Genomic DNA, 10975 nt, shown 5'->3' on the forward strand with positions numbered 1-10975 from the left:
CATTCGTAAAATGATTGTTTGAAAGTTGGCCGCACTTTTAACTGTTGGCTTAGTGCTTGCTAGCTGGACAAAAGTTCCGTCTTTTATCCAAGTAATCTGTTGTGTAGTGACAGTTTAAGTGGTGTAGGCGTTGCACCCCCTCGTTTTCGGTAGCCTCGGGCTAATTTTACAGGAATACACTGTTTGAAAAGAAGTTCAAGTGTGTGTTTCTTCGGTCATTATATACAGACGAACGGATTAGGGAACTTTATGTTAAAATTTTCCCAAGAAGAGATTATGGTTTACCGCTGTGACCATAAAAAATAAAAGACGAAGTTAGTTAGTTGGTAGGCCAAGAAGCACTTAGAAGCAAAGAAATAATAAAAGAAGATCTTATTGGTTGGTAGTCTAAAGAAGCAAAGAAAATTAAAGACATTTCTTCTCGGTAGGCAACTGAAGAACTTTAAGCTAAAAAGTAAAGACATTTCTTCTCAGTTTGGTACAGAAGCAAAATAACTTTGACATTCATTGGCAAGAAAGAAGATTAAAGGCAATCCATCTGTGCTTGAAGATTCAAGTGGAAGAATCCAAGCAAGTTTTGTGGACGTTTGGACTTCATACTCGTGCAGCTACGGTATCGTGCATTTAAATTCTTTTTTGTATTTTTTACGGTCTTTGCAGTTAAGTTTTTTATAACTACTGTAATTTTGTGTGTTTGTGTAACTTAATTTTTTAATTGTTAAATTTAGCCCTAACATTTAATATGTCTACACTCGGTGGTGACAGGGACTCGACCGCCGTCGACTCGACTGAGTTTAAGCCTGATGATGTTCTTTGCGGTCGGGCTGGCCATTCTGGGGAGGGACCCATTAACGATGAGGCTAAGTCAGTTCGAGAGGCCCGGCATCTTAGACGGGATATTTTGACTCAAATTGGGAAACTTTCTGTGGCCCTAGGTTCTTTGAGTGATAAGCAGGAACTGTTAATTTTTAGATCTAACTTATCTACTTTAGAAGAGGAATTACGGCATTTCCATGCTCTTTTGAGTAAAATTGTTAACTCTGCAATCTTGGCAGAACTTCGTGATAGGGTAGATCCCGAATTTAACTCGTTAAAAAATAACTTCGAACAAAAAGAAAGTGATTTCTCAGATAGGTTAGATGCTGACATACATCCTGAGGATAGCGCCTCAAATGTAAGCACTAGGATGTCTGAGAGCTCGTCACGGATAGTTGCACAAATTAACCTACAGCTAAGACGAGAGGAGCTCCAGATCCAAGCCGAGGCCGAAGCAAGAGCTGCTGAGGCCATAGCGAGAGCTGAGACCATACGAGTTGAGGCCGAAGCTAGAGCTGCTGAGGCTGCCGCGAAAGCCGAAGCGAGAGCTGCTGAGTTCGCACTCAAAGACGCACAGTTGAGGGCTGAACAACGTAAGGAGGTAGCTTTAGCTGAATATCGTTCTGAGTTGGGCTCCCGGCGTAGCTCTAGGAAGGGCTCTTCTAGGCATTCCAGAAGTGAACATCAATCGCAGTTTAATTTACCTAACCTTTTCCAGACGCCTGTTCAATCTCTAAGTGGACCTGTACAATCCACATGTTTTCCAGCTGTTTCAGGAGGTCTCGGGGCCGCGGCTAAGGGTCTTCCGAAGGCTGTAGAGCCAAGGTCTGCAAATTACAACCGAACTCCTCCCCCAGAGCGTACAGGTCACGGGGCCGCCATTAGCAGTAATGCTTTGCCCCCTTCAAAGTTTTCTGCGCCGCTAGTTGCTGATCGCCCAGCTACACGTAATTTAGGTGGTTGTGAGAGGCGTATCGTGTCTCCTGATTTTAACGTATGTAAGGATCGTGATCGGGCTGTGCATGTGACTGAGCCCACTCAGCCCATTAAGGGATATAGCTTGTCTTCTCCCGCTAAATCGAGTTCTCAACAGCAGGATTGCTTTTTTGAATACCAAAATAGTAGGACGTTCTTCGATAAGGCGGCCTTGATTGGTTACGATGGTAATAATATGCCATTTGTCTTCTTTAAAAATCGTGTTATGGCCTTGATGGCAGCTTCGCCCTTTAAGGGAACTCGTTTGACTTTGTTGCAAGCAGCTTGTGTTAGAACAGCTGCACAAACGATTGCTAATTTGGTTTCCGACACTCCTGGCTTGTCAGAGGAAGACAGGATAGAAATGTCGTTATCTCGCTTGTCCCAACGTTTTGGAGTTCGTGGAGGTCTTTTCGCAGAACCAGAAATTAGAAAGTATCGCTATGGTAGCAAATTGACTTCTATCTCTTCCAGTGATTTGAAAGAGTTTAAAGATGAATTGTCGCAGTGTTTGCTTTACGCGAAAGCTTATGGTCAGCGTGATAAATTAGAACGACGTTTTGTTTTGGATTTGGCTAAACGACTCCCGTTTGACGCTAAGCAGCGTTATCTTGACTTTTTAGGTGATCAGTATGGTAGCACTGAGGAACCTACTTTTCAGAGTTTGTTTGATTTTGTAGTACGGGAGGAAACGCGCAAGTCGACTGATTTTAGCATTACGCTAATGGGCGATTCTGGTGAGTCGCAGCATTTTAAAAAGTTTGGCAAAGGAAAATTGCCTTCATGTCCGGTTAGGCAGACGTCTGTAAAACCCCATGATATTGTCATGTCAGGAAGTTCGCAGTACTCGACTGCTGTTGGCGCACCGCGCGGTGGTGAGGCTAGACGTAAAGACCTACCGGCATGTTTTTGTTGTTCGTCACGTGGTCAAGTTGAATATCATTTTTTGTCTAATTGTAAAGAATTTTTGCGCTTGACACCTAAAGATCGGAGAGATGTCATTGTGAAAGCTGGCAAATGCTTGAATTGTTTGCGCCAGCATATGGTTAGAGACTGTTGTTACGGCCAATCTCTGTACAAATCAAACGTCATATAAAACCGTTCAAGTCTACTGAATATTACGTCATGGAAATTCCTAAAGCATGTGCCAAAATTGCACCATCGTTCATAAGACCTGTTTGGGCCTGTTTAAACAGGAAATATTACATCAGCTTAAACACCTGTTGGAATGACTTCATAATTGTCTTTCATTTATTGCGTCACAGTTACTGCATACGTGAATTTGAGATATTGATATCTATTCTGGTCATTCGTAAAATGATTGTTTGAAAGTTGGCCGCACATTTAACTGTTGGCTTAGTGCTTGCTAGCTGGACAAAGGTTCCGTCTTTTATCCAAGTAATCTGTTGTGTAGTGACAGTTTTAGAGGTGTAGGCGTTACACCTATTTTCGATAGCCTCGGGCTAATTTTACTGGAATACACTGTTTGAATAGACGTTTCGAAAGTGTGTTTATTTTTGGGTCATTGCATGCAGACGAACGGATTTGGGAATCTTACGTTACAATTTTCCCACGAAGAAATTATGGTTTACCGCTGTGACCAACTGTAATCATGCAAATAACTGTCGTAAGTGTGGACCTACCAACGATAGGAAACACTATTTTCTTCTGCATGATTTTTATGTGACGTCACGTGATTCTCTGGATTCGGTCGGTAAAGATGAGGCTGGTGCCAGAGTTCCTGTGCGTAATGTTAAGATTGGAAATGTTAAAGCAGCCTTTAACCGCGTTACTGCTGCTCGTGTTTTGAATCCAATGACTGGCAAATCGAAGTTGGTGTATTGTCAGCATCATCCTGGTTCGCAGTTGACCTTTGTTTCGAGTGATTTGGTGTGCGAACTTGGTCTTAAACCGTATGATAAAGCGTCGTTTAAAATGGATACTCTGGCTGGTCAGAAACCTACTTGTGCTGACCTTGTTAAACTCAACATCCAGTCGTTAGAGACTGATAAACTGTTTTGTGATATAACCTCGGTGGTTAACCCAGCTTGGGCTGACGATGTTAAAACTTTACCTCATAAACAAGATTTAAGTGGTTTCCGTCATTTTCATGACGTGAATATGTTTCATTTGAATGATTGTAGTACTGTAGATGTACTGATTGGCAATGACAACGCTTATTTGATGTGTGCAAAAGAAGAGCGTGTTGGTGACAATCGTAGTGAACCGCATGCTTTGCTCACTCCTCTCGGTTGGTTGGCTTGTGGTGGTAAGTCACCCTTAGTTGAAAGCGTTGCTAAAGTGTGCAGAGTGCAGACGTCTTCAGAGTCGGATGTCATCTCTGGCTTTCAGCGTAAAATTGAGTCTCGCGATATGGAAATAGCAGACCTGAATAAAGTCATTCAGGATTTGACTTTGTAAAATGAAACCTGTGAATTGTCTCGCAATGATATTTTGGCTAGAGAACTTGTCGAACCGAATATTGAGTTGAAAGATGGTCGATTTGAGATACCTGTTCCGTTGAAGGAAGATATTGATCTACCTAACAATTTTGTGTTGGCGTGAGATAGAGCTGCTGCTTTAAGAAAGAAAGCTTTAAAACAACCTGAACTTCGTGATTTCCTTACTGACACCATGAAAGATCTTAAATCTAATGGCTATATTGAGCGTGCGGGTGAAGCAGGAAATGTCAAGGGATTTGAATGGTATTTACCATACTTTGTGACGTCACAATTAAAAAAGCGCATTGTTTACGATGGCAAGTCTGAATTTCGAGGAACTTGTGTTAATGATGTAATGTTTTCTTGCCCTGACTTGTCTGACTTGTTAAACCCTCTGGCAGATGTCTTGGCTAGATTTCGGCTTGAAAGATTTGGTTTCATGGCTGATGTGACCAAATACTTTTTTCACATTTTGGACTCTTCAATTCGTAAGCCCAATTTTATTGAACTGCTTACGTACACAGGCAGTGCCGTTCGGATCGTGAGCGAACGCCCTTTGGTACCTTTGAGTGACGACCCTAGGGATTTTACTGTCATCACCCCTGCCTCACTTTTGACCCCATACTTAGACCCATACTGTGCTGTTGGGCAACCACATGATCGTGACCAATTAAGAAGGGATGATCGGTTCAATTTGTCACTTTCTCAGCAGTTTTGGAATAAATGGATCGATTTTTACTTGCCAGGTCTTCAGGGCCGGAAAAAATGGCTAAAAATGGCCGAGAATTTGGAGCCTGGTCAACTTGTAGTGGTAGGTTCTCTCCAAGACATTGGTAAACGTGGGAAGTATCAACTTGGGAGGGTGCATGAGGTAGTTCCACAAATTAGGAAAGGGAAGCCTGTGGTTCGTAGAGCCAAAGTTGCCGTCTGCAACTATGATGAGAGTACGGGGAAAGTGAAAGTAGACTACGTGTTGAGGGATATTTCGTGCCTCGCCCCCGTAAAGAACACCTAAGTGTTAGGGTTTGAGCCTGGTTTTGTCTGCGGTGGCCGACCCTTGTCTGAGCCCGGAACAGTCGGTTATTAGCGCAACTATTGTATATAGCGTCATTTAGCGTGTACCTATGGTACCAATTTGTGTATCGTGTGTTTTATTCATTGGCTCACGATTGTCCTTCAATTCTTTTTTAGTTATGCCATGTTAGACTGTCATAACTAGGGGCCGCTATGTTACGGCCAATCTCTGTACAAATCAAACGTCATATAAAACCGTTCAAGTCTACTGAATATTACGTCATGGAAGTTGCTAGAAAATGTGCCGAAATTGCACCATCGTTCATAAGACCTGTTTGGACCTGTTTGGGCCTGTTTAAACAGGAAATATTACATCAGCTTTAAACACCTGTTGGAATGACTTCATAATTGTCTTTCATTATTGCGTCACAGTACTGCATACGTGAATTTGAGATATTGATATCTATTCTGGTCATTCGTAAAATGATTGTTTGAAAGTTGGCCGCACTTTTAACTGTTGGCTTAGTGCTTGCTAGCTGGACAAAAGTTCCGTCTTTTATCCAAGTAATCTGTTGTGTAGTGACAGTTTAAGTGGTGTAGGCGTTGCACCCCCTCGTTTTCGGTAGCCTCGGGCTAATTTTACAGGAATACACTGTTTGAAAAGAAGTTCAAGTGTGTGTTTCTTCGGTCATTGCATACAGACGAACGGATTAGGGAACTTTATGTTAAAATTTTCCCAAGAAGAGATTATGGTTTACCGCTGTGACCAAGGATATAAGTTAGATTATGTGATTTTGTAGGTGTCTTTACACGTTTTTATTACGTTATGTAAAAAGGAAACTTCATGACATTTTTAGTCGCAAATTAATGGGTAGGTAGAACAAGCTAGTTATAGTAGCCTACTTGACCAGCACAAATTCAATACCGAAGCAGGTAGTGGGCTGGTAAGACTCTGTACTGGTAAGACTACTCATTGCAGTTTTAGGAACTGTAACTTGGCCAAATCCAAAATGATGTCAGTTGCTAATCAGCGCTCTGCATATAGCAGCGTTGAAAAATGTGCACACGAGTCTTCCCATTTTTGTGCTATGCTACGCCATAACTGCGTAGGATAACATTGTAATTTTGGAGGTAGTTTGTAACTGTTTTGCCAAAAACGAACTCAAACGGCTCTACGCACCAAAACATGAAGCATCAGCAATGATGGCTAGAAAGCTTCGAAAAGTTACGAGTGCCAGCTCCAACAAAACTGCCGCTTAAACCTCTAGGTTTTCATATTCGATTTGTTATTATGTGTTTTTAATTTTCTAAGAAGTGATTTTTCATCCTTATTTGACTTTTGAATTATTGTGTTTGTAATAGTTTGATGGTGTAAAAGAAAATGTAGTCAACCAATATTGCTTCCAGTCTACGTATGTAATGCCAGTATTAGTGTTTCTAGAATGTTTTAAACAGAAACTGCAGAAAGTTCTGCATCAGATATACGCTTAAAAACAGCTGCATCGCCGTTTGGCGTTAGCCCTACTGTTGTTAAGCGGTCAAAAGGAGTTTCGCATCCCGGTTTGTTTAGGTATCCTTGGCGTAAACTATAAAACTACAATTTCGGGCCCCCCAACAAACACAGGCCTGGGCCCTCAAGGGTACGCTGTACCCTTTCATAGGCCCTGCTTCCAATGCATTGTAAAGGCGAATCGATTATATTATTCAGTATAAGCCACCTCTTGTTTGCTGTGATCAGTAAAAAGTGCTTCCACTAAACTTGCTGTAGTTTTTTCGTTTCTGCTCGGATTTTAACAATTTTGCCATCGTTGGGAAGCACGATCATATATCTACACCAGTGTTTCTCAACTTTTTTGGCCAAACGCCTCCTTCATGAACTGGCAAAATTTTACCGCCCCCCATCAAAAACGATTAATTGCGAAAAGCGAATATAAAACAATGAATGCTATTAATACTACAAAAAGTGCTCAATGCCAAACAAAAACCCACGCAGAGCGATATAATTACATCAAATATAGGCTAGTTAGGCTACCAGTCTCTAAAACCCTTGGGCTACAGCCTGTTTTACCCTAAAAGGGGGATCACCAGAAGGTCCTTATTCAAATAGAATTATATTTCTGTGTAGAATAAGGACCTTCTGATGATCTCCCTTTTAGGGTAAAACAGGCTGTAAGGGTTTTAGAGACTAGTAACTATATTTGATGAAAAGCAAATATATATTTGCCAGCATGAAAGTGGTTTATGAAAGTGTCGCAATACGAGGCCGCTTTTACATCGGAAACATGGTCTTTAGCGCCACCATCACTGAAACAAGTCATTGCAGAATATGATAATGCTTGAAGCATTTGACATGCAGACTGACATCACACTTTTTGCATCTTGTAGTAGTTTTTGCATGACAATAGGCGCATCGAGTTCGAGTTGCGTGGTAAAATTATGCTAAATACAATATAACCTTTCTCATTTACCTATTCTGCATAGACGAGTGGTGACAGCGCTGGAACGGCTATCGAAAGGGCGCCGGTTCGACAGCGCTCATGAGCACACAGTTGCGTATCGAGTTGCGTGGTAAAATTATGCTAAATACAGTATAACCTTTTGTTCCAGACAATTGTTCACCTAATCAAACGTCATATAAAACCGTTCAGGTCTACTGAATCTTATGTCATGGAATTTTTCCTAAAAATGAGCCAAAATTGCACCATCGTTCGTAAGACTTGTGTCAAACCTGTTTAAACATGAAATATTGCATCATCACCTTTGAACACCTGTTTGAATTGCGTGACAATGTCTTTCACTATTACGTCACAGTACTGCGTACGTGAGTTTGAGATATTGATATCTATTCTGGTCATTCATTTTAAAATTGTTGCTTGAAGAGGTTGGTCGCATGTTTAACTGGTTTGCTTAGTGCTTGTCAGCTGGACGAAAATTTCGGTCTTTTATCCAAGTAATCTGTTCTGTAGTGACAAGTTTTAGTGGTGTACGGCGTTGCATTCCATTTTCGACAGCCAGGTGGCTAATTTTACAGAAATACAATTTTGAATAGACGTTTCAAAGGAGTGTTTCTTTTTCGGTCATTACATGCAGACAAACGGATTCGGGAATCTTATGTTACAATTTTCCCACAAAGAGATTTTGGTTTACCGCTGTGACCACCTTTCTCATTTACCTATGCTGCATAGCTGAGTGGTGAGAGCGCTGGAACGGCAATCGAAAGGGCAGGACACTTAAAGGCATGCCTGAAGGTGGACATGAAGATTGGCTTCCTTGCCTTCCCATCCACCTAATCTAAATCTTCAACCACCGGGCGTAAGCCTGAATATACGACGATGATTTACCTATGCGACATAGCCAACGCTCAATCAAATATTTTTATTCCCACTAATAATACAGTGCCTATAATAAAAGTAATTTGCGTTCTTCTGGTGACTATTTACTAGGTTACCTCCTGATGTTAAAGATGATAACTAGCTTTTTTATTTCCGACGTTTCGTCAGTCAGCACGACTGACTTTATCAAGGTGGCTAAAACAGGTTAACACAACCTGTTCAGCAACGATGGCACAACACAAAAACGTACTGATAAAATGAATAAAGTAAGCAGCAAGAATCAGAATTAAAACACGCAACAAGATACCTAGAGGTTAAACTGAATGCAGTGAATGCCTAAAACCAGTAGGCTGCTTTCCAACAGCGTAAATTTATCTATCTATTGGGCCACCGTCAAGAAACATTGAAAAGTCATCATCATAGTCACATCAGATAGATAAATTTACGCTGTTGGAAAGCAGCCTACTGGTTTTAGGCATTCACTGCATTCAGTTTAACCTCTAGGTATCTTGTTGCGTGTTTTAATTCTGATTCTTGCTGCTTACTTTATTCATTTTATCAGTACGTTTTTGTGTTGTGCCATCGTTGCTGAACAGGTTGTGTTAACCTGTTTTAGCCACCTTGATAAAGTCAGTCGTGCTGACTGACGAAACGTCGGAAATAAAAAAGCTAGTTATCATCTTTAACATCAGGAGGTAACCTAGTAAATAGTCACCAGAAGAACGCAAATTACTTTTATTATAAAATGCCTGGTGAACAGTCTCTCTCTGTTTTTAATACAGTGCCTATATTGTAATTCTTATTTCAACAACTCAGCGTTCTGCCATTGCTTGATGGTGTTCACAAAGAAAACAGAAAAATGTATCTGAAATTATCAGTAAATTACGATAATTATGTTATTGTTCTTGAACAAACACGACTAATTTGACAAGCTTGATGGATTTCACAGTATGCATATTTTTACTACCAATAACGCTTAAGATTACTGATAAATTTTCAAGCATTTTGCGTTTTTTGGAATTTTTTCACTTATTGCTGACTTTGCTGTAAACAGCCCTTTAAGCAGAAAGCAAAATACAAAGTTTAAAATTTTTTATGATATTTTCATTTGATTTAATTATTTTGCTTACTGCACGTAAGCGGCAGTGTAACTCAATTGATAAAAGCATCCAACTGGTATCTGAAGGTATAATTATAAGCACGGCGGTTCCTGATTCTGGATCAAGAGGTTGAAGATTGATACCTACTGCCGCTGTTGCGATTCTATTCAAGCATAGCTTACAAAAAGTTTTGTCCCTTTACAGTATATTATGTTCGATTTTTCGTCATGTTGATGAAAACAGTTCGTGCTGCATGGGATGGAGCAGCGCTAATCGAGAAAAAAAAATTATCGTTATCGGACATTATCGGCGATAATTTATCGTTTATCGTTATCGCTTAACTTTTTTTTGATTTTTCGTTTATCGTTATCGCTTTAGGCATTTTTCGTTTATCGTTATCGCTTAACTGAAAAATGAGTTATCGCGCCCAACACTGGGTGTAGGCTAATGTTTTTATTGTAAAAACATACTAAAATTGTCAAAAAAACTATATCCATTCCGCCACTTTTCACGTTCCTTTTTTCACCTTCCCAATAATAGTTGCGCCTGTTTGGTGACGTCATATTGACAGAAAAGCGGATTCTACAGGAGCACCGAAACATGATGAAGTCTCATTAAAACCCAGATCGAGCGCAAATGAAAGACACCATAGGCCAGTGGCGTAGCCAAGGGGGGGGTTTTGGGGGTTACAACCCCCCCCTTTGGCACGCGTGTGACGTCACGATATTGAGAATGATGCTTTCAGTCTAAAAAAAATTGCCTAATTTTAAACAAAATTGCATTAAAAGAGCGAGTTTTGCCAATACCAAACATTCAAACATCTGAGCCAGGAATTAGCAACAAAAAAACACAGTGACTTAGCTTTTTTTCCAAAAAATGCCGAAGAAAACATGATCTTATCCTTTGGCTATGCTACCGGACAACACCATTTTACAGGAATATTCGTACCCACATTTTTGTTGAAAATGCTCTCAGAATGCACCAAATTCAAAGTAATTTTTCAAAATTTTCTGGGGGAGGCCCCTCAGACCCCCCGCCGTTGGGTGGTCAAAACCCCCCCCTTTCAAAATTCCTGGCTACGCTACTGCCATAGGCTACTCGAGTTTCACCCTTGTTTGAGATCATCGGTGGTGCATGTCCATGAGTCAAGCAGAAATCGAATTTCAAACTTTGATGGGAGTTATGGATGTCTCTGATTTGAGTGGGAATGGAGCCTTCATCGAGATTTTACTACAATGTCCGGTAACTCATTTTTAATGACATTCCAAATCCTCACATTCTTCTCAAAGATACTTCG

The sequence above is a fragment of the Aplidium turbinatum genome, chromosome 6, assembly GCF_918807975.1.
Source record: "Aplidium turbinatum chromosome 6, kaAplTurb1.1, whole genome shotgun sequence".
Lineage (NCBI taxonomy): Eukaryota > Metazoa > Chordata > Ascidiacea > Aplousobranchia > Polyclinidae > Aplidium > Aplidium turbinatum.